Source organism: Triticum aestivum, chromosome 4B, assembly GCF_018294505.1.
Source record: "Triticum aestivum cultivar Chinese Spring chromosome 4B, IWGSC CS RefSeq v2.1, whole genome shotgun sequence".
In the NCBI taxonomy this organism is placed as follows: domain Eukaryota; kingdom Viridiplantae; phylum Streptophyta; class Magnoliopsida; order Poales; family Poaceae; genus Triticum; species Triticum aestivum.
Window position 1 is genome coordinate 672,898,650 of NC_057804.1, and position 26,062 is coordinate 672,924,711.

Genomic DNA, 26,062 nt, shown 5'->3' on the forward strand with positions numbered 1-26,062 from the left:
TATATCTTTTGGTCTGACCAATGCTATCACCGTGTTCACATAACTGTGGAATTCCATTTATATGGAAACATGGATGAATTGTTGTTGAGCCCATCAGCAGCATTTTGTCTCCTCTATGATTCATGTTGAACATCCAGCTAGTGTTGGAAACTTCTATAAGCATTATCTTCATGCTCTGTTCATGAAGCATGTGTTGGATGAAAGAAGTGACTTCCTCTGATTCATGTGCAATTGGTGCAAGTTGCCGTCATGAATTCGAGAAAGTTAGTTTTGCTTCCTCCGGAATCATCCCAAGTCAGTAATGCACGTGCGAAGAATTCTATGGTCTGTTAGACTGATCATCTTCGTTCCATATGAATTTCGTAGCACACCTAGCCACTGATTGATTTGTTCAAGGAGAAGAAGTTCCTTCATAAGAGCTAATCATATGACTTATGCAAGGACTCCGTTATCCGCGATGATGGTTCCCTACCAGAACTCGGTAGTGTTTTATTGTAAGACTACCATGTGATCATGTTTGTCTGGAACAGCGTGTTCACACATGCGTAGCAGAACCAGCTCATGCTTTGGAGCTTGCTATCGTAGTTCATTTCCCGAGAATCTCGCAACGTCATCTCGTCGATTTGTGTTGCAAACTTCCATTTTTCTCCCTAGACTCGATGAGTCTGGAATATCCTGACACCAACCAGATCTGAATCTCAGGCAGATATGATGGTTGGAACATTTCCCAAGAACTATAATATTGGTCCCTCGATAACCGGTAAAGTGGATGTCATGGCCAACACACCCAGCCGGAAGACCTATTATTGTAGTATCTTGTTTGAAGAAGTTGGCCACCTCCCCATAAGGATTTCGTAGGATCTACTCCCTAGTTGTTCCTTATGGATTTTTGTGTTCCCGAAGTCCGACCTTTTACTTGATGTTCTAGATATAAAACCATAATTATCTATGGATTACGCTAGCACATCAAGGAGAACATTAGAAGCGGAGTGCTAAATGTCTCTCGGTCGATCATCCAGATTTTGTTTCCTTGGCCTCGCTAAGGTGAAATCTGAGAAGCTGTTATCTTCCTATGCATCTGCATCGACCATCACCATTCATCATGGTAGTACGTTGTGTTGCCAGGATCATTGACACGGATATTGGTAATACCTTGATGAATATGGAAGTGCTCAAGTTCTTGAGAGCACGCATAAGCGCTAGGTGTTATCATCTGCACTAACTGGGATTCTCTCATTTTTCTCGGTTATGCTATAACTTTTCAAACAAGTGGACTCACTATCTACTATTGAGCTTCTCCCCAGTTACTAAAATCATCCCTTGTGTTGTTTTCAACAAGGTAATCCACATCATCCATACTAGTCCGAGTATGCCATTCTACCGAACTCCTCGAAACAATCGCTCGAGATTTGCCCTAGGCTGGTATAGAGAGTCTCAATGATCTCTATATCAAAGGTAATTCTTTTGCCACTTAAGGTAATAATCTACGAATCACCCTCCTCCAGGATGTCCCGCTGTGGCATCATGGCAACTCAACTCCTCGCTACGTTGACAACCGTTCACCACCCTTTTAAGCGTGGAATTGTTGTCTACCTAGTGAACCCTCGTCATTTGCTCCATCCATCCCTAGATGTGTGTTTTGTGTCTCAGCTCGAGTGGTGTTGCTATGTCTCATTCGTGAGTTGATCTAAGTTTGTCGATCTTCGAGAAGATCGATCCTTCTAGAGTCGTCCTTCTCCTCTCGTTGTCATGTTGGCTAGAGTTCTCAGAGCAAGACGACAAGACAAAGATGGTGATTGAATCAACGTTCATTTGAAGTTGCACCTGGATCGTGAAGATTGCGTTAGTTTGCGTTTTCCCCTTCATCTTACCCTATAACGCTGATCTCGGGCGAGATTCTTGTTTAGTAGGGGTGATTTGTCACGATCCTAGCTTCTCAGCATTGTACTGGCAACTTCATGGTGCATCATGTTTAAACCTTGAAAGAAACTTGAAATAGGGATTGTCCAAACCCTAGCATTAAAGGAATTCAATAGGTTCACCTAAAATATTTTCAGATAAGTCCAAATGGCTTTCAAAATGTTCAATCATTTCTGGATAATGCTAGAAACCATAACCAGTGGTGTTGCACATTTTTCCATGACGTACTTGGTCACTAAATTAAATTATACAGTATTTGCAATTGGGGCATTTAAATGATATATATTATTTTAAGTGCTCAATTAATTCTGAACTTAAGTGTGGGCTGTTAGGAATAATTCCAACAGAGCCCACAATTATTTGCAGGATTTTTGGAAATGTTTTACTATTTTTAATAAAGCCCAATATTTACAAAAAAATAGAAAACAAAAACAAATTAGAAAACAGAGGAGAGGGAGAGCTTACCTGGCGCTCACCTGGCAGCCCAGCCAGCCCACCTGGCAGCCCACTGGCCGGCCTAGCACTGTGCTGGCCCGTGCCAGCCACCTGCTTCCTCTCGCCAGGCAGGCAGAGAGGAGCGCGTCGGCGCGCGCGCGGGCGCCACGCCACCAGGCTGTCCGCCTGCGTCGCCTGGCCACCGCGACGCCTCGCGTCTTCTCCTCGGTGCCACCCCGCTGCCCCCGACTCTCTCTCGCTCTCTCTGGTTCCCATCCCCTCCCCTGGCTCTCTCCCTCGCACGCACCGAACGCAGCCGCCGCCGCCGCTCACCATTGCTGCGCCCACTGCCATCCCCTCGCCCCCTCGACGCATCCAGAAGCTTCGCTACAACGCACGACGTCCCCAAGCTGACGCGCTCGAGCCCGTACGCGCTGCATCGCCGGCATCGGCTCCATCTTCTTCCTCGGGCTCCGACGAACGCCGTCGCCGCTCCTCCATCTGCAGGCCTTCCCCGAGCCCCTCGAGCCTCCCGTCCGAAGCGCTGTGAGCTCCTGCGTCTAACCCCCCTCTTCCCGAGCTCGATTATGCCCCGTAGATGTCGCCCCCTTGCCGACCGAATCGCGCTGCCACCTGGCCTTGTCACCGACATGGCTCCGGTGACCAATTGGTCATGTGCGTGTGCCGTTGCGCTCGTAGCAATGCCTAGTGCCTCTCTAGCCTGCTACTTTTCTCAAACGCAAGCCGTAACGCCAAACCCGCCACCACCCGAGCTCCGGCGACCGCCAAGGTCGACACCGGCAACAACTCCGGCCTCCCCAGGCCCAACCGCCACCACCACTCGATGCGCGAGTTCACCAGCAGTCCGTAGCGCGTCTCCACCGTCGATTTGGTCGACGGAGGACCAAATTCGAGCCTCGCCGCCGTGTCTGGCCTCGCCGGCGTCGAGTCGCCGGCGAGTTTGACCTGTTCGACCCGGGGTTTGACCTCCCTGGGGTCAACACACGTGGGCCCCGCCCCTGACTAGATTAGTTTAGGACTAATTACCCCTGCTGACACTGACAGCGGGCCCAGTGGCTGTTAATTTGATTAGTTAGATTTAATTAACCCTGTTAGTTAATTGTGTCACTGACGTGTCGACCCCACTGGTCAGGTTTGACCTGGACCGGGTCAGTTGACCTGCTGACATCACACCTACGTCATGCTGACGCAATTAATCTTTTTCTGGAATAAAGATAATCCAGGAAATTCCAGAAAATTTCCTAAACTTCTAAAAATCATAGAAAATCAACCGTAACTCCAAATGAGATAAATTATATATGAAAAATGATCAGAAAAATCCAATCTATCCATCTGTACTATTTCCATGCATGTTAGAACAACTTATAGCTGCTGTATAGCACAAATCATATAAATGGCATTTGAATTTCACATATGGAGTTTGGATTTGAACTTAGGGTTCAAACCAACTTCATTTAACTTTGTTGCTAGCTGCATTAGCTCAAAACACCAGCATGTTGCCATGTCATGATCATGCATCATAATGTGCATTGCATTGATTGTGTTTCCTCTCTATTGCCGGTAATTGTCCCCTCTCGATAGACGCGTTTCGACGATGAGATCGATGACACCGGTGAAGAGCTATACTATCTTCAGAAGTGCCAGGCAAGCAAAACCCCCTTGTTCATTCCGATACAATCCCACTCTCTCGCTCCTGCTCTCTTTTACTGCATTAGGACAACAACGATTCAACTGTTACTTGCTGCGGTAGCTGAACCCCTTTCCTCTGCATGACCTGTCATTGCCATAGTAAATAGATGAAACCCACTAGCATGAGTAGGAGTTGTTTGAGCCCTGATGTGCCTACTCATTCATGCTTGTTTGTCATGCCTGCTACTGCTTAGAGTTGAGTCAGGTCTGATTCATCAGCGATGAATCAGAGGTGTGTGAACATGTCCTACTGTGTGTGAGCTAGGTGTGTGAACACGATTTGGTAAAGGTAGCGGTGAGAGGCCATGTAGGAGTACATGGTGGGTTGTCTCATTGCAGCCGTCCTCAGGAACTGAGTTCTGTGTTTGTGATCCATGAATAGTTACGACCACACATTGGGTTCCGGTAACTCAGCCCCTCTCGGCTTATTAATCAACTTGATCTCTGTCCAGGAGTTGCAACTAGTTTCTGGTGTTTGTAGGTAGTGTTAGTAGTTTACCAAGTGGCACCCGGTACAGGTGGGCTTGGGACAGACTAGGCACCATGGCACGGTGTACCAAGCGTAGATCCACCCGTCGAGGTGGGCTTGGGAACCCTGCACACATCATTTGGGGCCGTGAGCGACACCCCGGCCGGATCTTCTTGCGGATGGAACCCAAATAGGCGATAAACCTAGACGAGAGACTTGTGTGGTTAGTCAGGTCGTGGCCGACACCCTCGCTGGGCTTCTGCTTGAAGGTTGCCGAGTACATGTCGTGTAAACGACGGTAAGTGGTGAGAGCGTGTGTGAAGAAGTACACCCCTGCATGGTTAACATCATCTATTCGAATAGCCGTGTCCGCGGTAAAGGACTTCTGGGTTGCCTGTACAGTTCATAGACAAGTGAAAGTGGATACTCTAAAATACGCAAGATAAGCGTGAGTGCTATGGATGGCGTTCTCGTAGGGAGACGGGAGCGGATCCATAGTGGTGTATTGATATGGTGAATATGTGGACTCGTGTGCGCCACCTCAAAAGAGTTACATTGCAGTCGTAGTTCAGGATAGCCACCGAGTCAAAGCTGGCTTGCTGCAGTTAAACTCCACCACCCCTTTGTTGAAAATGATGCATATGTAGTTAGTTCTGATGTAAGTCTTGCTGGGTACATTTGTACTCACGTTGCTTAATTTAGGTTTTTGCAGAGAGACTTTAGTCTCGCTAGTAGTACCGCATGGACTTCGACGTTTCGCTTGTTACCTCAGCTACGATCTTGTGCCCTCGGCAGGATCTGGTAGATAGTCAGGCTTCTCAGCCTTTTTCATTTGTAGATGTCTGTACTCAGACATGTTAAGCTTCCGCTTGTGCTTTGACTTGTATGCTCTGAGTGTTGGGTCATGAGACCCATGTTTGTAATATCTCGCTCCTTGGAGCCTATTGAATAAATACTTGAGTTGTTGAGTCATGTTGTGATGCCATGTTGTATTTGCACATATCGAGCATATTGTGTGTATGTTATTGAAATGCTTGGTATGTGTGGGATCTGACTATCTAGTTGTTTATCCTTAGTAGCCTCTCTTACCGGGAAATGTCTCCTAGTGCTTCCACTGAGCCATGGTAGCTTGCTACTGCTCCAGAACACTTAGGCTGGCCGGCATGTGTCCTTCTTCGTTCCTATGTCTGTCCCTTCGGGGAAATGTCACGCGATGAATACCGGAGTCCTGTTAGCCCGCTACAGCCCGGTTCACCGGAGTCCTGCTAGCCCAGTGCTACAGCCTGGATTCACTCGCTGATGACCGACACGTTCGATGCTGGGTCATGGATGCCTGTCCATGTAAGTTTGTGCCACTTTGGCTTTACGACTAGCCATGTCAGCCCGGGCTCCTTATCATATGGATGCTAGCGACACTATCATATACGTGTGCCAAAAGGCGCAAACGGTCCCGGGCAAAGGTAAGGCGACACCCGTGGGAATACCGTGCGTGAGGCCGCAAAGTGATATGAGGTGTTACATGCTAGATCGATGTGGCATTGAGTCGGGGTCCTGACATTTAGTATGATTTTTTTTGGAAAATTTGAGGATTTTAGGCACTGAAAACACTACAGGAGGGGCAAGCACCAGGCCACAAGAGTGGAGGGCGCGCCCCCCCTATAGGGGCACCTCCTGTCTCGTGGGCCCCTGGTGGCTCCCCTCCACTTATGCCAGCACACACACACACTTCATCTTCTACCCAAAAAATGCCCATCCAGCTCAAGCACGAGTTCTAGCTCATTTTGCTGCGATTTTCGATTTCTTAGCTCAAAGCTCCATTCACAAAACTGCTTTGGGAGATTGTTGCTTGGTATGTGACTCCTCCATTGGTCCAATTAGTTTTTGTTCTAGTGCTTTATTCATTGCAAATTTTTGCTGCATAGGTGACCATGTTCTTGAGCTTGCATGTTAAATTTTTGAGGTCCCAAGCAATTCCAATGCATGATATAGGCTCTAGGCACTTGTAGGAGTAGTTGCTATCAATCTTGTTTAGTTTTATGCACTTTTATTTTGAAGTTACTAAAAATTTCAGAAATTTTCAGAAAAATGTTGAGGAAACTTTTGAGGGGCTCTTCTAGCCAAAGCTCCCAGGAAAAACAAGCCAAAGAGAAGGAAAAAGCCAAGTATAATCTCCCTCACTTAGCGGAAGTACGGTCGTGTGAATGGCCATGCGAGGATTTCTTGAGAGAGGCTAGAATTTATGAAGACTTTTATGCTTTAATCGAGACTGCATGCCTTGCCGGTTTCATCAACGACCGAATCGATCAGTATCTCTTACTCACCAATACTTTCGTGCAAAACTTTTATTTTTATCCTAAGAAGTCACCGCCTGCAGTATCGTTTCATTTATATGATGAGTTCAAAGAAATGTCTTTACGTCATTTTTGCGTGGTATGTAGGATAGCTTATGAGGGAGAATTAGAGGAACCCCATCGTGAAGATGTGGCTGGCTTTGTTAATCTATCGCTGTAGAGGAGCCAAAGATGGGTTCCGAGGCAAAAGTCTCTAGCATACACTTTCCTGTTTTACGCTACTTTGCCATATTTGCTAGTATATGCTTGATTGGTCGTGGAAATAGTGGAAACTTGAGCGTTCCTGATATTATCATTCTTCAACATACTTTGCTTGGAGACAATACTTTTAGTATGGGTGCCGTCGTTGCTAAACGGCTAGCCCTGAATCGTACAAAAGGCCCCATATTTGGAGGTATCTATGCTGCACATCTTGCTAGACATTTTCAGATACCCATTAGGCACCATGAGGAAGAGGAGACAACATTGCCTCCTCACATTTTAGATTACAAGAGCATGGTAGCACACAAGTTTATTGTTGACAACGAAGATAGGATGCTCCTGTATAAACTTAGATTCAATAAGAAACACTTTGAGATTATTATTTTGCCTGCGCCTTTGTTATTTGATTTGCTTGCAGAAAATTTTCTCGTCACAGCGGAAGCGGTGAACAATCATCGAGCCCAAGATTTTACTCCGGAACCTGAACCTGAGCGGGAACCTGAACTGCACCCTTATCATGCATCATCCGTCCAGTGGGATCCGGAGATGACCAGCCAGTGGTATCCGGATTACGCCTCCCATTACACCCGGGGGAGTAGCGGCGATCCTTGGTATTAGACTAACTTAGGCCAAAATCCTAAGCTTGGGGGAGTACGTATTTCTCACCGACTTTACATTCATGTTCACACACTAGTCGTCGGTGCTCATACTCTTTCATTGTATTATCCATGCTAGTTTAAAATTCCTTTTTCTAGTTTTCTTCTTGTGTGTTTGATAAACCTTGAGAAAAACCAAAAAAAATAGTTAGTTTAATTTCCATGCTTGTAGTAAGAAATTAAAATGAAAACCCAAAAAGATTTCTAGTTCTTCTTCTTACTTGTTGGGAGCTTTCCCGTGTAAATAGTTTTATTTTCTTTTCTTTCCTTTTGGGGTCGAGAAGACCATATTGAAAATGCTTAGTGGTTCTCATATGCATGATTGTTTATTTAATTTAGAGCCTATATTACTTGTCTTCTCTTTTGAGTTGAATGCTTACAGATTCCAGCTTAGTCCAATGCATGTGCACTCTTATTATTATACACATCGTTCGGTCGTGCAAGTGAAAGGTAATAATGACGATATATGATGGACTTATTGGGATGAGAAAAGCTGGTATGAACTCAACCTCTCTTATTTTTGTAAATATGATGAGTTCATCATTTCTGAGTCAGCTTATTATGAAGTAAACATATTTGCAATGACATTTAGAGATTATAGTTGATTGTGCCATGCTTGATTAGCTATGAGTTATAATGGTTTACCTTGCGTGCCAACATGCTATTAGAATGATGATGATGTGGTATGATGGGATGGTATCCTCCTTTGAATAAATTGAGTGACTCGACTTGACACATGTTCACGCATGTAGTTGAAACAAAATCAACATAGCCTTCACGATATTTATGTTCATGGTGGATTATATCCTACTCATGTTTGTACTCGGTGTGAATTAGTTTTAATGCATGTTTATGACCGTTGTCACTCTCTCAGTTGGTCGCTTCCCAGTCTTTTGCTAGCCTTCACCTGTACTAAGCGGGAATACTGCTTGTGCATCCAAACTCCTTAAACCCCGAAGTTGTTCCATATGAGTCCACTATACCTTCCTATATGCGGTATTTACCTGCCGTTCCAAGTAAATTTGTATGTGCCAAACTGCAAACCTTCAAATGAAATTCTATTTTGTATGCTCGAGCAGCTCATGTTACAACTAGGGCTGCCTATATCTTCCATGCTAGGTGGGTTATTCTCAGAGGACTGGAGTCCGCTCCTCATTCACGAGAAAGGGCCGGTAACCGAGGTGCCCAGTCCCATGATCCAAAAAGATCAAAGCAAATCAAAATAATTAAACAAAACTCCCCCAGGGCTGTTGTTTGTTGGAGGCACTCATCGTTTCGAGAAAGCCATGGGTTGATGCTTGTTGGTGGTTGGGGGAGTATAAACCTTTACCATTCTGTTTGGGAACTGCCCATAATGCATTTAGTATGGAAGATATAGCCATCTCATAGTTGTTGCGTTGACAGCGAAAGTATGCCACTCAAAATGTTATTCAATCTCTATTTTAAAATCGAGCTCTCGCACCTCTACAAATCCCTGCTTCCCTCTGTGAAGGGCCTATCAATTTACTTTTATGTTGAGTCATCACCCTTATTAAAAAGCACCTGTTGGAGAGCACATTGTCATTTGCATTCATTTCTATTGGTTTATATTGGGTATGACTTGACTGGATCTCTTTTACCATGAATTACAATGTTTAGTCAGTCCTTGATCTTTAAAGGTGCTCTGCATTTATGTTTTGCGGTCTCAGAAAGGGCTAGCGAGATACCATTTTGTTATATCATGTTATGATTGTTTTGAGAAAGTGTTGTCATCCGAGTTTTATTATTATGGCTCGCTAGCTGATTATGCTATTGATATGAGTAATTGTGAGACCCAAGTGTTATTGTGAGTATGGTTAGTTCATAATATTTGCTGAAACTTGAATGCTGCCTTTCATGTTTACAACAACAAGAGCAAACAGAGTTTGTAAAAGTTTTTCTTTATCACTTTCAGTTTATGAACTGAATTGCTTGAGGACAAGCAAAAGTTTAAGCTTGGGGGAGTTGATACGTCTCCAACGTATCTACTTTTCCAAACACTTTTGCCCTTGTTTTGGACTCTAACTTGCATGATTTGAATGAAAGTAACACGGACTGACGCTGTTTTCAGCAGAACTGCCATGATGTTGTTTTATGTGTAGAAAAGAAAAGTTCTCGGAATGTCCTAAAAATCCACGGAGGCACTTTTTGGAATTAATAAGAATTTCTGGGCGAAAGAAATATACCAGGGGCCCCAGGGCCTGTCCACGAGACAGGGGGCGCCCCCCCTGTAGGGCGCGCCCCCTATCTCGTGGCCCCCCTGGACCTCCATCGACCTCAACTCCAACTCCGTATCTTCCGTCTCGGGGAGAAAACAATTAGAGAGAAAGTTTCATCGCGTTTTACGACACGGAGCCGCCGCCAAGCCCTAATCTCTCTCGGGAGGGCTGATCTGGAGTCCGTTCGGGGCTTCGGAGAGGGGGATTTGTCGCCGTCGTCATCATCAACCATCCTCCATCACCAATTTCATGATGCTCATCGCCGTGCATGAGTAATTCCATCGTAGGCTTGCTGGACGGTGATGGGTTGGATGAGATTTACCATGTAATCAAGTTAGTTTTGTTAGGGTTTGATCCCTAGTATCCACTATGTTCTGAGATTGATGTTGCTATGACTTTGCTATGCTTAATGCTTGTCACTAGGGCCCGAGTGCCATGATTTCAGATCTAACCTATTATGTTTTCATGAATATATGTGTGTTATTGATCCTATCTTGCAGGTCTATAGTCACCTATTATGTGTTATGATCCGACAACCCCGAAGTGACAATAATCGGGATACTTCTCGGTGATGACCGTAGTTTGAGGAGTTCATGTATTCACTATGTGTTAATGCTTTGGTCCCGTTCTGTATTAAAAGGAGGCCTTAATATCCCTTAGTTTCTGCTAGGACCCCGCTGCCACGGGAGGGTAGGACAAAAGATTGTTGGGGAACGTAGTAATTTCAAAAAATTTCCTACGCACACGCAAGATCATGGTGATGCATAGCAATGAGAGGGGAGAGTGTTGTCCACGTACCCTCGTAGACCCTAAGCGGAAGCGTTAGCACAACGCGGTTGATGTAGTCGTACGTCTTCACGGCCCGACCGATCAAGCACCGAAACTATGGCACCTTTGAGTTCTAGCACAAGTTCAGCTCGATGACGTCCCTCGAACTTCGATCCAGCCGAGTGTCGTGGGAGAGTTCCGTCAGCATGACGGCGTGGTGACGATCTTGATGTTCTACCGTCGCAGGGCTTCGCCTAAGCACCGCTACGATATTATCGAGGTGGACTATGGTGGAGGGGGGCACCGCACACGGCTAAGAGATCCAAGGTATCAATTGTTGTTATGCCTAGAGGTGTCCCCCTGCCCCCGTATATAAAGGAGCAAGGTGGGAGGGGGCGGCCGGCCAAGGAGGGGGCGTGCCAAGGGGAGTCCTACTCCCACCGGGAGTAGGACTCCCTCCTTCCTTGTTGGAGTAGGAGAAGGGGAAAGAGGGGGAGAGGAAGAAGGAAAAGGGGGCTGCGCCCCTTTTCCAATTCGGACCAGAGGGGGGGCGCAGGCCTCCTCCCTTTTGGCCTGTCTCCTCTATTCCCGTATGGCCCAATAAGGCCCATATACTCCCCGGCGAATTCCCGTAACTCTCCGGTACTCCGAAAAATACCCGAATCACTCGGAACCTTTCCGAAGTCCGAATATAGTCGTCCAATATATCGATCTTTATGTCTCGACCATTTCGAGACTCCTCGTCATGTCCCCGGTCTCATCCGGGACTCCTGACTCCTTCGGTACATCAAAACACATAAACTCATTATATAACTGTCATCGAAACCTTAAGCGTGTGAACCCTACGGGTTCGAGAACTATGTAGACATGACCGAGACACGTTTCCGGTCAATAACCAATAACGTAACCTGGATGCTCATATTGGCTCCTACATATTCTACGAAGATCTTTATCGGTCAAACTGCATAACAACATACGTTGTTCCCTTTGTCATCGGTATGTTACTTGCCCGAGATTTGATCGTCGGTATCTCAATACCTAGTTCAATCTCGTTACCGCCAAGTCTCTTTACTCTTTCCGTAATACATCATCCCGCAACCAACTCATTAGTTGCAATGCTTGCAAGGCTTATAGTGATGTGCATTACCGAGTGGGCCCAGAGATACCTCTCTGACAATCGGAGTGACAAATCCTAATCTCGAAATACGCCAACCCAACAAGTACCTTTGGAGACACCTGTAGAGCACCTTTATAATCACCCAGTTACGTTGTGACGTTTGGTAGCACACAAAGTGTTTCTCTGGTAAACGGGAGTTGCATAATCTCATAGTCATAGGAACATGCAGAACTCATGAAGAAAGCAATAGCAACATACTAAACGATCGAGTGCTAAGCTAACGGAATGGGTCAAGTCAATCACATCATTCTCCTAATGATGTGATCCCGTTAATCAAATGACAACTCTTTGTCCATGGATAGGAAACATAACCATCTTTGATTAATGAGCTAGTCAAGTAGAGGCATACTAGTGACACTTAGTTTGTCTATGTATTCACACATGTATCATGTTTCCGGTTAATACAATTCTAGCATGAATAATAAACATTTATCATGATATAAGGAAATAAATAATAACTTTATTATTGCCTCTAGGGCATATTTCCTTCAAAGATGTCATGCAAGTTCTTTTCCATAAGCACGTATGACTATTTACGGAATACATGCCTACATTTCGTTGATGAATTGGAGCTAGTTTTGTATCACCCTATGTTATAGCTATTACATGAGGAATCACATCCGGCATAGTTATCCATCACTGATCCATTGCCTATGAGCTTTTCATATATTTTTCTCCGCTTATTTATTTTTCCGTTGCTACTGTTACAACTGCTACAAAAACTCCAAAACATTTATCTTTACTTTTGCTACTGTTACCATTATTATCATACTACTTTGCTACTAAATACCTTGCTGCAAATACTAAGTTATCCAGGTGTGGTTGAATTGACAACTCAACTGCTAATACTCAAGAATATTCTTTGGCTCCCCCTGTGTCAAATCAATAAATTTGGGTTGTACTTCATCCTCGAAAGCTGTTGCGATCCCCTACACTTGTGGGTTATCTCCTCTACGGGCCAACCAGCTGTCTTCGCCCACACAAAAGCGGGTCATAAGGCTTGTTAAGGCCGCCATCGTTCTTGGCTTTTCTTGGCCGAGGTGTCTGGCAAGCCACTCGTCCCGGATACTATGCTTGAAGGCCGCTAAGGCTTCGGCATCCAGACAGTCGATGATTTGATTCTTCTTAGTGAGAAATCTGTTCCAAACCTTACGGGCTGACTCTCCGGGCTGTTGTATTATGTGACTTAAATCGTCTGCATCTGGAGGTCAGACATAGGTCCCTTGGAAGTTGGCCCTGAAAGCGTCCTCAAGTTCCTCCCAACTTCCAATTGAATTTTCGGGGAGGCTTTTCAACCAGTGCCGAGCTGGCCCTTTCAACTTGAGGGGAAAGTATTTGATGGCATGGAGATCGTCCCCTCGAGCCATGTGTATGTGAAGGATAAAATCCTCAATCCAGACCCCAGGGTCTGTCGTTCCGTCGTATGCCTCTATGTTCACGGGTTTGAATCCCTATGGAAATTCATGATCCAGCACCTCGTCGGTGAAACACAGGGGGTGTGCAGCCCCTCTGTACCTGGATATGTCGTGGTGTGCTGTCGATGGTTGTTGTATCCGGGTTTGATTCTGGACTGGTATTTGATCAGTATGATCATTTTGGTGACCATAATCTTGTGCCGGAGCGCGCCCTCTAGATCCATAGACGGACCTGGTCGCACCAGCCTTTTTGTCCAGGAGCTCGCGTAAATTGTGTGCCCGGCGAACTCCTCCACACGGCTTCCTCGCCGCCCAGCGAGGCGCACTCCGGCCAAACCTGGACTCAGCACAACCAGGCCACCGCGGCCGCCGACGTCCCAGGCAACGAGCCCGCCCTGGAGACCCAGCGCAGACCCGGCCAGCATGGCCGGCGTCCGGCTCCAACCGACCCGGCCCCTCAGGGCCTGACTGCCAGTCGACTCGGCCCGCGCGCCATCGACGACGCCGACGCACGCCACCGCCTCGATCAGCTCGCTCGCTCCCTGGAGGTGGAGGAGAGCGGCGCTATCAGGCCAGCGTGCTTTGGCCCACGCATCCGGGAGGAGCCCTTTCCCAAAGGGTTCATGCTCCCCTGCGACACCCCAAGTACAATGGGACGGTGAAGCCGAAAGACTGTCTCACCGACTACACCACGACCATTGGCATCACCGGTGCCAATCGTCGTCTCACCGTGCGCTACGCACCGCTCATGCTCCAGGGGTCGGCCCGCACATGGTTGAACAACCTGCCGATGGGCAGCATCAACGCGTGGGTCGACTTCGAGGAGGCCTTTGTCCACAACTTCACGGGGACCTACAAGCGACCCGGCTGCCCCAACCAGCTCTCCATGTGCATGCAGGGGCCGACGGAGACCGGCCGCGAGTACCTCGCACGCTGGACCTGTTGGGGAACGTAGTAGAAATTCAAAATTTTCCTACGAGCCACCAAGATCTATCTATGGAGAAACTAGCAACGAGAGAGAGGAGAGTGCATCTACATACCCTTGTAGATCGCTAAGAGGAAGCGTTCAAGAGAACGGGGTTGAAGGAGTCGTACTCGTCGTGATCCCAATCACCGGAGATCCTAGTGCCGAACGGACGGCACCTCCGCGTTCAACACACGCAGAACCCGGTGACGTATCCCATGCCTTGATCCAGCAAGGAGAGAGGGAGAGATTGGGGAAGACTCCGTCCAGCAGCAGCACAACGGCGTGGTGGTGGTCGAGGAGCGTGGCAATCCAGCAGGGCTTCGCCAAGCACCGCGGGAGAGGAGGAGGACTTGGGAGAGGGGGAGGGCTGCGCCAAGACTTGGGTGCGGCTGCCCTCCCACCCCCCACATATATAGAGGGGCAAGGGAGAGGGGGGCCGGCCCAATCTGAGGAGGCGGCGGCGGCCAGGGGGGTTGCCTTGCCCCCCAAGGCAAGGGGACGCCCCCCTTTTAGGGTTTCCCCCAAGCCCTAGGCGCCTTGGGCCTTGGGGGGCGCACCAGCCCACCTGGGGCTGGTCCCCTCCCACACTTGGCCCATGCAGCCCTCTGGGCCGGTGGCCCCACTTGGTGGACCCCCGGGACCCTCCCTGTGGTCCCGGTACATTACCGATAACACCCGAAACTTTTCCGGTGACCAAAACAAGACTTCCCATATATAAATCTTTACCTCCGGACCATTCCGAACTCCTCGTGACATCCAGGATCTCATCCGGGACTCAGAACAACATTCGGTAACCACATACAAACTTCCTTTATAACCCTAGCGTCATCGAACCTTAAGTGTGTAGACCCTATGGGTTCGGGAACCATGCAGACATGACCGAGACGTTCTCCGGTCAATAACCAACAACGGGATCTGGATACCCATGTTGGCTCCCACATGTTGCACGATGATCTCATCGGATGAACCACGATGTCAAGGACTCAATCGATCCCGTATACAATTCCCTTTGTCCAGCGATATTATACTTGCCCGAGATTCGATCGTCGGTATGCCGATACCTTGTTCAATCTCGTTACCAGCAAGTCTCTTTACTCGTTCCATAACACATCATCCCGTGATCAACCCCTTGGTCACATTGTGCACATTACGATGATGTCCTACCGAGTGGGCCCAAAGATACCTCTCCGTCACACGGAGTGACAAATCCCAGTCTCGATTCGTGCGAACCCAACAGACACTTTCGGAGATACCCGTAGTGCACCTTTATAGTCACCCAGTTACGTTGTGACGTTTGGTACACCCAAAGCATTCCTATGGTATCCGGGAGTTGCACAATCTCATGGTCTAAGGAAATGATACTTGACATTAGAAAACCTTTAGCACACGAACTACACGATCTTTGTGCTAGGCTTAGGATTGGGTCTTGTCCATCACATCATTCTCCTAATGATGTGATCCTGTTATCAACGACATCCAATGTCCATGGTCAGGAAACCGTAACCATCTATTGATCAACGAGCTAGTCAACTAGAGGCTTACTAGGGACATGGTGTTATCTATGTACCCACACATGTATCTAAGTTTCCTATCAATACAACTATAGCATGGATAATAAATGATTATCATGAACAAGGAAATATAATAATAATAACTAATTTATTATTGCCTCTAGGGCATATTTCCAACAGTCTCCCACTTGCACTAGAGTCAATAATCTAGTTCACATCGCCATGTGATTAACATTGATAGGTCACATCGCCATGTGACCAACATCCAAAGAGTTTACTAGTGTCACTAAACTAGTTCACATCACCATGTGATTAAGACTCAATGAGTTTTGGGGTTTGATCATGTTTTGCTTGTGAGAGAGGTTTTAGTCAACGGGTCTGCAACATTCAGATCCGTATGTATTCCGCAATTCTCTAAGTCATATTGTAAATGTTGCTTCCACGCTCCACTTGGAGGTATTCCAAATGGTTGCTCCACTATACGTATCCGGTTTGCTACTCAGAGTCATTCGGATAGGTGTTAAAGCATTGACGTAACCCTTTACGCCGAATTCTTTATCACCTCCATAATCGAGAAACATGTCCTTTATTTACTCCAAGGACAATTTTTGACCGCTGTCCAATGATCCATTCCTAGATTATTCTTGTACCCCTTGACTGACTCATGGCAAGGCACACTTCCGGTGCGGTACACAGCATAGCATACTATAGAGCCTACGTCTGAAGCATAGGGGACGACCTTCGTCCTTTCTCTCTCTTCTGCCGTGGTCGAGCTTTAACTCTTAACTTCATACCTTACAACTCAGGCAAGAACTCCTTCTTTGACTGATCCATCTTGAACACCTTCAAGATCATGTCAAGGTATGTGCTCATTTGAAAGTACCATTTAACGTTTTTGATCTATCCTCATAGATCTTGATGCTTAATGTTCAAGCAGCTTATTCCAGGTTTTCTATTGAAAAACACCTTTCAAATAACCCTATATGCTTTCCAGAAATTCTACATCATTTCTGATCAACAATATGTCAACAACATATACTCATCAGAAATTCTATAGTGCTCCCACTCACTTCTTTGGAAATACAAATTTCTCATAAACTTTGTATAAACCCAAAATCTTTGATCATCTCATCAAAGCATACATTCCAACTCTGAGATGCTTACTCCAGTCCTTAGAAGGATTGCTGGAGCTTTGCATATTTGTTAGCGTTCTTCAGGATTGACAAAAACTTCTGGTTGTATCACATACAACCTTTCCTCAAGGATATCGTCGAGGAAACAATGTTTTGACATCCTATCTGCAAGATTTCATAAATCATGCAGTAATTTCTAATATAATTCCAGCAGACTCTTAGCATCGCTATGTGTGAGAAAGTCTCATCGTAGTCAACTCCTTGAAATTGTCGGAAAACATCTTAACGACAAGTCGAGCTTTCTTAATGGTGATACTTACCATCATTGTCTGTCTTCCTTTTAAAATCCATCTATACCCAACGGCCTTATGACCATCAAGTATTTCTTCCAAAGTCATGGATCCTCTCTCAGATTTTATGGCCTCTAGCCATTTGTCGGAATCCGGCCCCACCATCGCTTCTCCATAGCTCGTACGTTCATTGTTGTCTAGCAACATGACCTCTAAGACAGGATTGCCGTACCACTCCAAAGCAGTACGCGTCCTTATCGACCTATGAGGTTCGGTAGTGACTTGATCCAAAGTTTCATGATCACTATCATAAGCTTCTACTTCAATTGGTGTAGGTGCCACATGAACAACTTCCTGTGCCCTGCTACACACTGGTTGAAGTGATGGTTCATTAACCTCATCAAGTCTCCACCATCCTCCCACTCAATTCTTTTGAGACAAACTTTTCCTCGAGAAAGGACCCGTTTCTTGAAACAATCCTTTTGCTTCCAGATCTGAAATAGGAGGTATAACCAACTGTTTTTGGCTATCCTATGAAGATGCATTTTATCCGCTTTGGGTTCAAGCTTATCAACCTGAAACTTTTTCACATAAGCGTCGCAGCCCCAAACCTTTTTTAAGAAACGACAACTTAGGTTTCTCCAAACCATAGTTCAAACGGTGCTGTCTCAACGGAATTACGTGGTGCCCTATTAAAGTGAGTGCGGTTGTCTCTAATGCCTAACCCATGAACGATAGTGGTAATTCGATAAGATACATCATGGTACGCACCATATCCAATAGGGTGCAACTAAAATGTTTGGACACACCATCACACTATGGTGTTCCAGGCGGTATTAATTGTGAAACAATTTCCACAATGTCTTAATTGCGTACCAAAGCTCGTAACCCAGATAATCATCTCTATGATCATATCATAGACATTTTATCCTCTTATCATGATGATCTTCAACTTCACTCTGAAATTACTTGATCCATTCAATAATTCAGACTTGTGTTTCATCAAGTAAATATACTCAACATCTACTCAAATCATCTGTGAAGTAAGAACATAACGATATTCACTGCATGCCTCAACACTCATTGGACCACACACATCAAAATGTATTACTTCCAACAAGTTGCTATCTTGTTCCATCTTACTGAAAACGAGGCTTTTCAGTCATCTTGCCCATGTGGTATGATTTTCATATCTCAAGTGATTCAAAATCAAGTGAGTCCAAACGATCCATCTGCATGGAGTTTCTTCATGCGTATACACCAATAGACATGGTTCGCATGTCTCAAACTTTTCAAAAATGAGTGAGTCCAAAGATCCATCAGCATGGAGCTTCTTCATGCGTTTTATACCAATATGACTTACATGGCAGTGCCACAAGTAAGTGGTACTATCGTTACTATCTTATATCTTTTGGCATGAAAATGTGTATCACTACGATCGAGATTCAATAAACCATTCTTTTAGGTGCAAGACCATTGAAGGTATTATTCAAATAAACAGAGTAACCATTATTCTCCTTAAATGAACAATCGTATTGCGATAGACATAATCCAATCATGTCTACGCTCAACGCAAACACCAAATAACAATTATTTAGGTTTAACACCAATCTCGATGGTAGAGGGAGCTTGCGATGCTTGATCACATCAACCTTGGAAACACTTCCAACACATATCGTCAGCTCACCTTTAGCTAGTCTCCGTTTATTCCGTAGCTCTTTTATTTCGAGTTACTAACACTTAGCAATCGAACCGGTATCTAATACCCTGGTGCTAGTAGGAGTACTAGTAAAGTACACATCAACATAATGTATATCCAATATACTTCTATCAACCTTGCCAGCCTTCTCATCTACCAAGTATCTAGGGTAATTCTGCTTCAGTGTCCGTTCCCTCATTACAGAAGCACTTAGTCTTGGGTTTGGGTTCAACCCTGGATTTCTTCACTGGAGCAGCAACTGATTTGCCGTTTCATGAAGTACCCCTTCTTGCCCTTGCCCTTCTTGAAACTAGTGGTTTCACTAACCATCAACAATTGATGCTCCTTCTTGATTTCTACATTCGCGATGTCGAACATTGCGAATAGCTCAAGGATCATCATATCTATCCCTATTATGTTATAGTTCATCACGAAGCTCTAGTAGCTTGGTGGTAATGTCTTTGGAAAAACATCACTATCTCATCTGGAAGATTAACTCCCACTCGATTCAAGTGGTTGTTGTACCCAGACAATCTGAGTACAAGCTCAACGATTGAGATCTTCTCCCTTAGTTTGTAGGCTAGAAAAATCGTCGGAGGTCTCATACCTCTTGACGTGGGCACGAGCCTAAAATCCCAATTTCAGCTCTTGGACCATCTCATATGTCCTGCGACATTTCAAAAATGTCTTTGGTGCCTCAATTCTAAACCATTTAACATTACCGAACTATCATGTAGTCATCAAAACGTGTATGTCAGATGTTCGCAACATCCACAAACCACGTTCGAGGTCCAGCACACCGAGCGGTGCATTAAGGACATAAGCCTTCTACTGTCCGCATAATTGCTACTGTCAACTTTAACCTATATTTTCTCTAGGAACATATCTAAAACAATAGAAGTAAAGGACGAGCTACGACATAATTTGCAAGAACCTTTTGACTATGTTCAGGATAAAGTTCATCTTATGAACTCCCACTCAGATAGACATCCCTCTAGTCATCTAAGTGATTACATGATCCGAGCCAACTAGGCCGTGTCCGATCATCACGTGAGACGGACTAGTCATCATCGGTGAACATCTTCATGTTGATCGTATCTACCATACGACTCATGCTCGACCTTTCGGTCTCTTGTGTTCCGAGGCCATGTCTGTACATGCTAGGCTCGTCAAGTCAACCTAAGTGTTTCGCGTGTGTAAATCTGGCTTACACCTGTTGTATGTGAATGTTAGAATCTATCACACCCGATCATCACGTGGTGCTTCGAAACAACGAACTTTCGCAACGGTGCACAGTTAGGGGGAACACTTTCTTGAAATTTTAATGAGGGATCATCTTATTTACTACCGTCGTTCTAAGCAAATAAGATGCATAAACATGATAAACATCACATGCAATCAAAAAGTGACATGATATGGCCAATATCATTTTGCTCCTTTTGATCTCCATCTTCGGGGCTCCATGATCATCATCGTCACCGGCATGACACCATGATCTCCATCATCATGATCTCCATCGTCGTGTCTCCATGGAGTTGTCTCGCCAACTATTACTTCTACTACTATGGCTAACGGTTTAGCAATAAAGTAAAGTAATTACATGGCGTTGTTCAATGACACGCAGGTCATACAATAAATTAAGACAACTCCTATGGCTCCTGCCGGTTGTCATACTCATCGACATGCAAGTCGTGATTCCTATTACAAGAACATGATCAATCTCATACATCACATATCATTCATCACATTCTTTTTGGCCATATCACATCACATAGCATACCCTGCAAAAACAAGTTAGACGTCCTCTAATTGTTGTTTGCATGTTTTACGTGGCTGCTATGGGTTTCTAGCAAGAACGTTTCTTACCTACGCAAAACCACAACGTGATATGTCAATTGCTATTTACCCTTCATAAGGACCCTTTTCATCGAATCCAATCCGAGTAAAGTGGGAGAGACTGGCACCCGCTAGCCACCTTATGCAACAAGTGCATGTCAGTCGGTGGAACCTATCTCACGTAAGAGTACGTGTAAGGTCGGTCCGGGCCGCTTCATCCCACAATACCGTCAAAACAAGATTGGACTAGTAACAGTAAGCATATTGAACAAAATCAACGCCCACAACTACTTTGTGTTCTACTCGTGCATAGAATCTACGCAATAGACCTAGCTCATGATGCCACTGATGAGGAACATAGCAGAAATTCAAAATTTTCCTATGAGTCACCAAGATCTATCTATGGAGAAACTAGCAACGATAGAGAGGAGAGTGCATCTACATACCCTTGTAGATTGCTAAGCGGAAGCGTTCAAGAGAACGGGGTTGAAGGAGTCGTACTCGTCGTGATCCAAATCACCGGAGATCCTAGTGCCGAACGGACGACACCTCCGCGTTCAACACACGTACAGCCCGGTGACGTCTCCCATGCCTTGATCCAGCAAGGAGAGAGGGAGAGGTTGGGGAAGACTCCGTCTAGCAGCAGCACAACGGTGTGGTGGTGGTGGAGGAGCGTGGCAATCCTGCAGGGCTTCGCCAAGCACCGCGGGAGAGGAGGACTTGGGAGAGGGGGAGGGCTGCGCCAGGACTTGGGTGCGGCTGCCCTCCCACCCCCACATATATATAGGGGCAAGGGAGAGGGGGGCCGGCCCCCTCAGATCCAATCTGAGGAGGGGGCGGCAGCCAGGGGGGTTGCCTTGCCCCCCAAGGCAAGGGGGCGCCCCCCTTTTAGGGTTTCCCCCAAGCCCTAGGCGCCTTGTGCCTTGGTGGGGGGGGGGGGCGCACCAGCCCACCTGGGGCTGGTCCCCTCCCACACTTGGCCCATGCAGCCCTCTGGGGCCGGTGGCCCCACTTGGTGGACCCCCGGGACCCTCCCGGTGGTCCCGGTACATTACCGATAACACCCGAAACTTTTCCGGTGACCAAAATAGGACTTCCCATATATAAATCTTTACCTCCGGACCATTCCGGAACTCCTCGTGATGTCCGGGATCTCATCCCGGACTCAGATAAACATTGTGTAACCACATACAAACTTCCTTTATAACCCTAGCATCATCGAACCTTAAGTGTGTAGACCCTACGGGTTCGGGAACCATGCAAACATGACCGAGACGTTCTCCGGTCAATAACCAACAGCGGGATCTGGATACCCATGTTGGCTCCCACATGTTCCACGATGTCAAGGACTCAATCTATCCCGTATACAATTCCCTTTGTCCAGCGGTATTATACTTGCCCGAGATTCGATCATCGGTATGCCGATACCTTGTTCAATCTCGTTACCGGCAAGTCTCTTTACTCATTCCGTAACACATCATCCCATGATCAACCCCTTGGTCACATTGTGCACATTATGATGATGTCCTACCGGGTGGGCCCAGAGATACCTCTCCGTCACACGGAGTGACAAATCCCAGTCTCGATTCGTGCCAACCCAACAAACACTTTCGGAGATACCCGTAGTGCACCTTTATAGTCACCCAGTTACGTTGTGACGTTCAGTACACCCAAAGCATTCCTATGATATCCGGGAGTTGCACAATCTCATGGTCTAAGGAAATGATACTTGACATTAAAAAAGCTTTAGCATACGAACTACACGATCTTTGTGCTAGGCTTAGGATTGGGTCTTGTCCATCACATCATTCTCCTAATGATGTGATCCTGTTATCAACGACATCCAATGTCCATGGTCAGGAAACCATAACCATCTATTGATCAACGAGCTAGTCAACTAGAGGCTTACTAGGGACATGGTGTTGTCTATGTACCCACACATGTATCTGAGTTTCCTATCAATACATTTATAGCATGGATAATAAATGATTATCATGAACAAGGAAATATAATAATAATAACTAATTTATTATTGCCTCCAGGGCATATTTCCAACAGGACCGAGCTCCGGAACAGCTGCGAGGGCGTCCATGAAGTCCAGGCGATCCAATACTTCGTCAGCGGGTGCCGAGACGACACCTTCCTCTTGCACAAGCTCCTACGCTTCGAGCCGGCCACCATGGCCGCACTCATGGTGACGGCGGACAAGTACGCCAACACCGACTCCGCCATGAAGATCCAGGTGGCACTAGATGAGGTCGGCAAGGCAAAGCAGGTTGCCCCTCCGAAGCCGGCCGGCGAAAGCAGCCGGCAGCAGCATCACCAGAACAACAAGCGCAAGGCCAACCAGCCGGCGCAGCGTCACGACAACTAGCTCGTCGTGGCGGCCGAGCCCGCGGTGGACCCGGTGGCGAAGCGCCGGCAAACCGGCAAGATGGCATGGCAACCCGCCATGAGTTTCGAAGAGATGCTCGACGCCCCCTGCAAGCACCACAGCGGCGCAAGACCCTCACGCACATGCTTCAACAGTGCACCATCACCAAGTGCATCATGAGGGGAGACGTCCCTTCTCCTCCGGCTCTGGCTCCAGCTCCAGGCGCAGGACAGCCGTCTCCGCCTCCACCGAGGCGGCGTGATGCGGAACGATGCCTACCCGGACCAAAACACGGCCTACGTCGTCTTCACCAGCCTCGGCAACGACAAGCGCAATGAGCGCCTCCTTCGGCAGGAGGTGAACACCATCGTCCCAGCCAAGCCAGAGTTCATGCATTGGTTGGATCGCCCAATCACCTGGACCCGGGAGGATCACCCGACAGTCATGCCGAGCCCGGGTGGTTACATCCTCGTCCTCAATCCCATCATCGTCACACGACGTACATGAAAGTTCTCCCGAGTCCTCATCGACGGCGGCAGCAACATCAACATCCTCTACCGCGACACGATGACCAAGGTCGGCCTCAAGGCCGAGGAGCTGGAGCCAACCCGAACGATCTTCCATGGCATCGTACCCGGCCTCTCCTGCTCGTCCATTGGCCGGGGCCGGCACGATGTCCTATTCGGCGACAGTAGCCACTTCCGCCGCGAACCGGTCTGGTTCGAGGTGGTGGACCTGTCCAGCGCATATCACGCGCTGCTGGGCCAGCCCGCGCTCGCCAAGTTCATGGCGGTTCCCCACTACGCACACCTGAAGATGAAGATGCCGGGTCCCAAGGGTCTCATCACCGTCACCGGCGACTACCGCAAGTCCCTGGAGTGCGCCCGAGACGGCGCCAAGTTGGACGAGTCGCTGGTCATTGCCGAAGAGCGGCGCCAGCTCGACCGGATCATTGCCCTGGCCGGCGAGGCCTCCGCTGCGTTGATCCCGACCCTGGACCTGGCCGACGAGGCCGCCTTCAAGCCCTCCAAGGAGACCAAGAGAGTGAAGCTCAAGCCCGAAGACCCCAGCTGCAGCAAGTACGTTGTCGTAGGCGCCCGCCTCGACTGCAAATAGGAAGGCGAGCTCGTCGACTTCCTCCATGAGAATTGGGATATCTTCGCATGGACCCCCAAGGACATGCCAGGTATCCCGAGGAAGTACGCCGAGCACAAACTTCACATCTGCAAGGACGCCAAGCCTGTCCGTCAACCCCTCCATCGATTTTCCGAAGAGAAGAGAAGAACCATTGGTGAAGAGGTCGCCAAGCTTTTGGCGGCCGGCTTCATAATGGAAGTGTTTCACCCCGAGTGTCTGGCCAACCTAGTCCTCGTCCTAAAGAAGAACAAGACCTGGTGCATGTGTATCGACTACACCAGCCTCAACAAGGCCTGTCCCAAGGACCCATTCGCTCTCCCACAGATCAACCAAGTCATCGACTCGACCGCCGGGTGCGAGCTCATGTCCTTCTTGGACGCTTACTCCGGCTATCACTAGATCAAGCTGGACCCGGCCGATGCCCTAAAGACATCCTTCATCACGCCCTTTGGGGCGTATTGCTACATCACCATGTCGTTCGGCTTGAAGAACGCCGGCGCCACCTTCCAACGCTTTATGCAGAAACGCCTGCTGCCGCATCTCGGCCGCAATATCCACGTGTACATGGACGATATCATGGTGAAGACCAAGAAGCACCTCACGCTCCTCGACGACTTGAAGGAAACATTTGCCAACCTCCACGAATACAAGGTCAAGCTCAACCCAGCAAAGTGCGTATTCGGCGTCCCGGCCGGAAAGCTACTCGGCTTGCTCGTCTCGGAACGCGGCATCGAGGCAAACTCAGAGAAGATCAAGGCCATCGAGCACATGCGCAAGCCGGCTCGGCTGCACGACGTCCAGAAGTTCAGCGAGTGCTTAGCCTGGGTCAGCCGGTTTCTAAGCCGGCTGGATGGGAGGGTGCTACCCCTGTACCAGCTGATGAAGAAGACAAACCTGTTCGAATGGAACAACAAGGCAGACGAGGCCTTCCAAGACCTCAAGCGAATGCTCTCCACCGCACCAGTCCTGGCCGTGCCGACCGACAAGGAGCCGTTGTTGCTCTACATAGCCGTGACCTCGCGAGCGGTCAGCACAGTGCTGGTGTTCGAGTGACCAGAGGAGGGCAAGATCCAGGCCGTCCAGCATCCGGTCTACTACCTGAGCGAGGTGCTCTCCACCTCCAAGCAGAACTACGTGCACTACCAGAAGATGTGTTACGGCGTGTACCTCACCGCCAAGAAGCTGAAGCAGTACTTTCAAGAGCACGTCATCACCGTCGTCAGCATGGCGCCTATTGGAGAAATCATCGGGTGCCGGGACGCCTCTGGCCGGGTCGCCAAGTGGGTGATCCAGCTAGCCGGCCACACCATCCTCCACGAGCCCCACACCACGATCAAGTCTCAAGCCCTGGCCGACTTCCTCGTCGACTGTGTCACATCCCTAGCCTTGCTATGCACTTGGACTAGCTTGGTTGCTGCATCATGTCTAAATTTATTTTGAAATTTGAAATGGGGATTGCTCAAACCCTAGCACCAAATCAAATCAACTAGGTTCAAATAAAAATATTCTCAATGAACCCAAAATGCCCTTTGGAAATGTTCATCATCTCTGATAAAGGTAGAAAGATCTACCAAAAATGATGAACATATTTCTAGGTCATTTCTGGATTTTTGAATTAATCCATATTGTATTTGAATTGGGGCATTTAAATTCTATAAATAGTTTAAATGTTCTAATAATGGTGAAACTAGTTGAGGGCTGTTGGAGATAATTTCAAAAGTGCCCACAAATATTTTCAGCATTTTACAAAATGGTTTGGTATTTTATTACTAAACC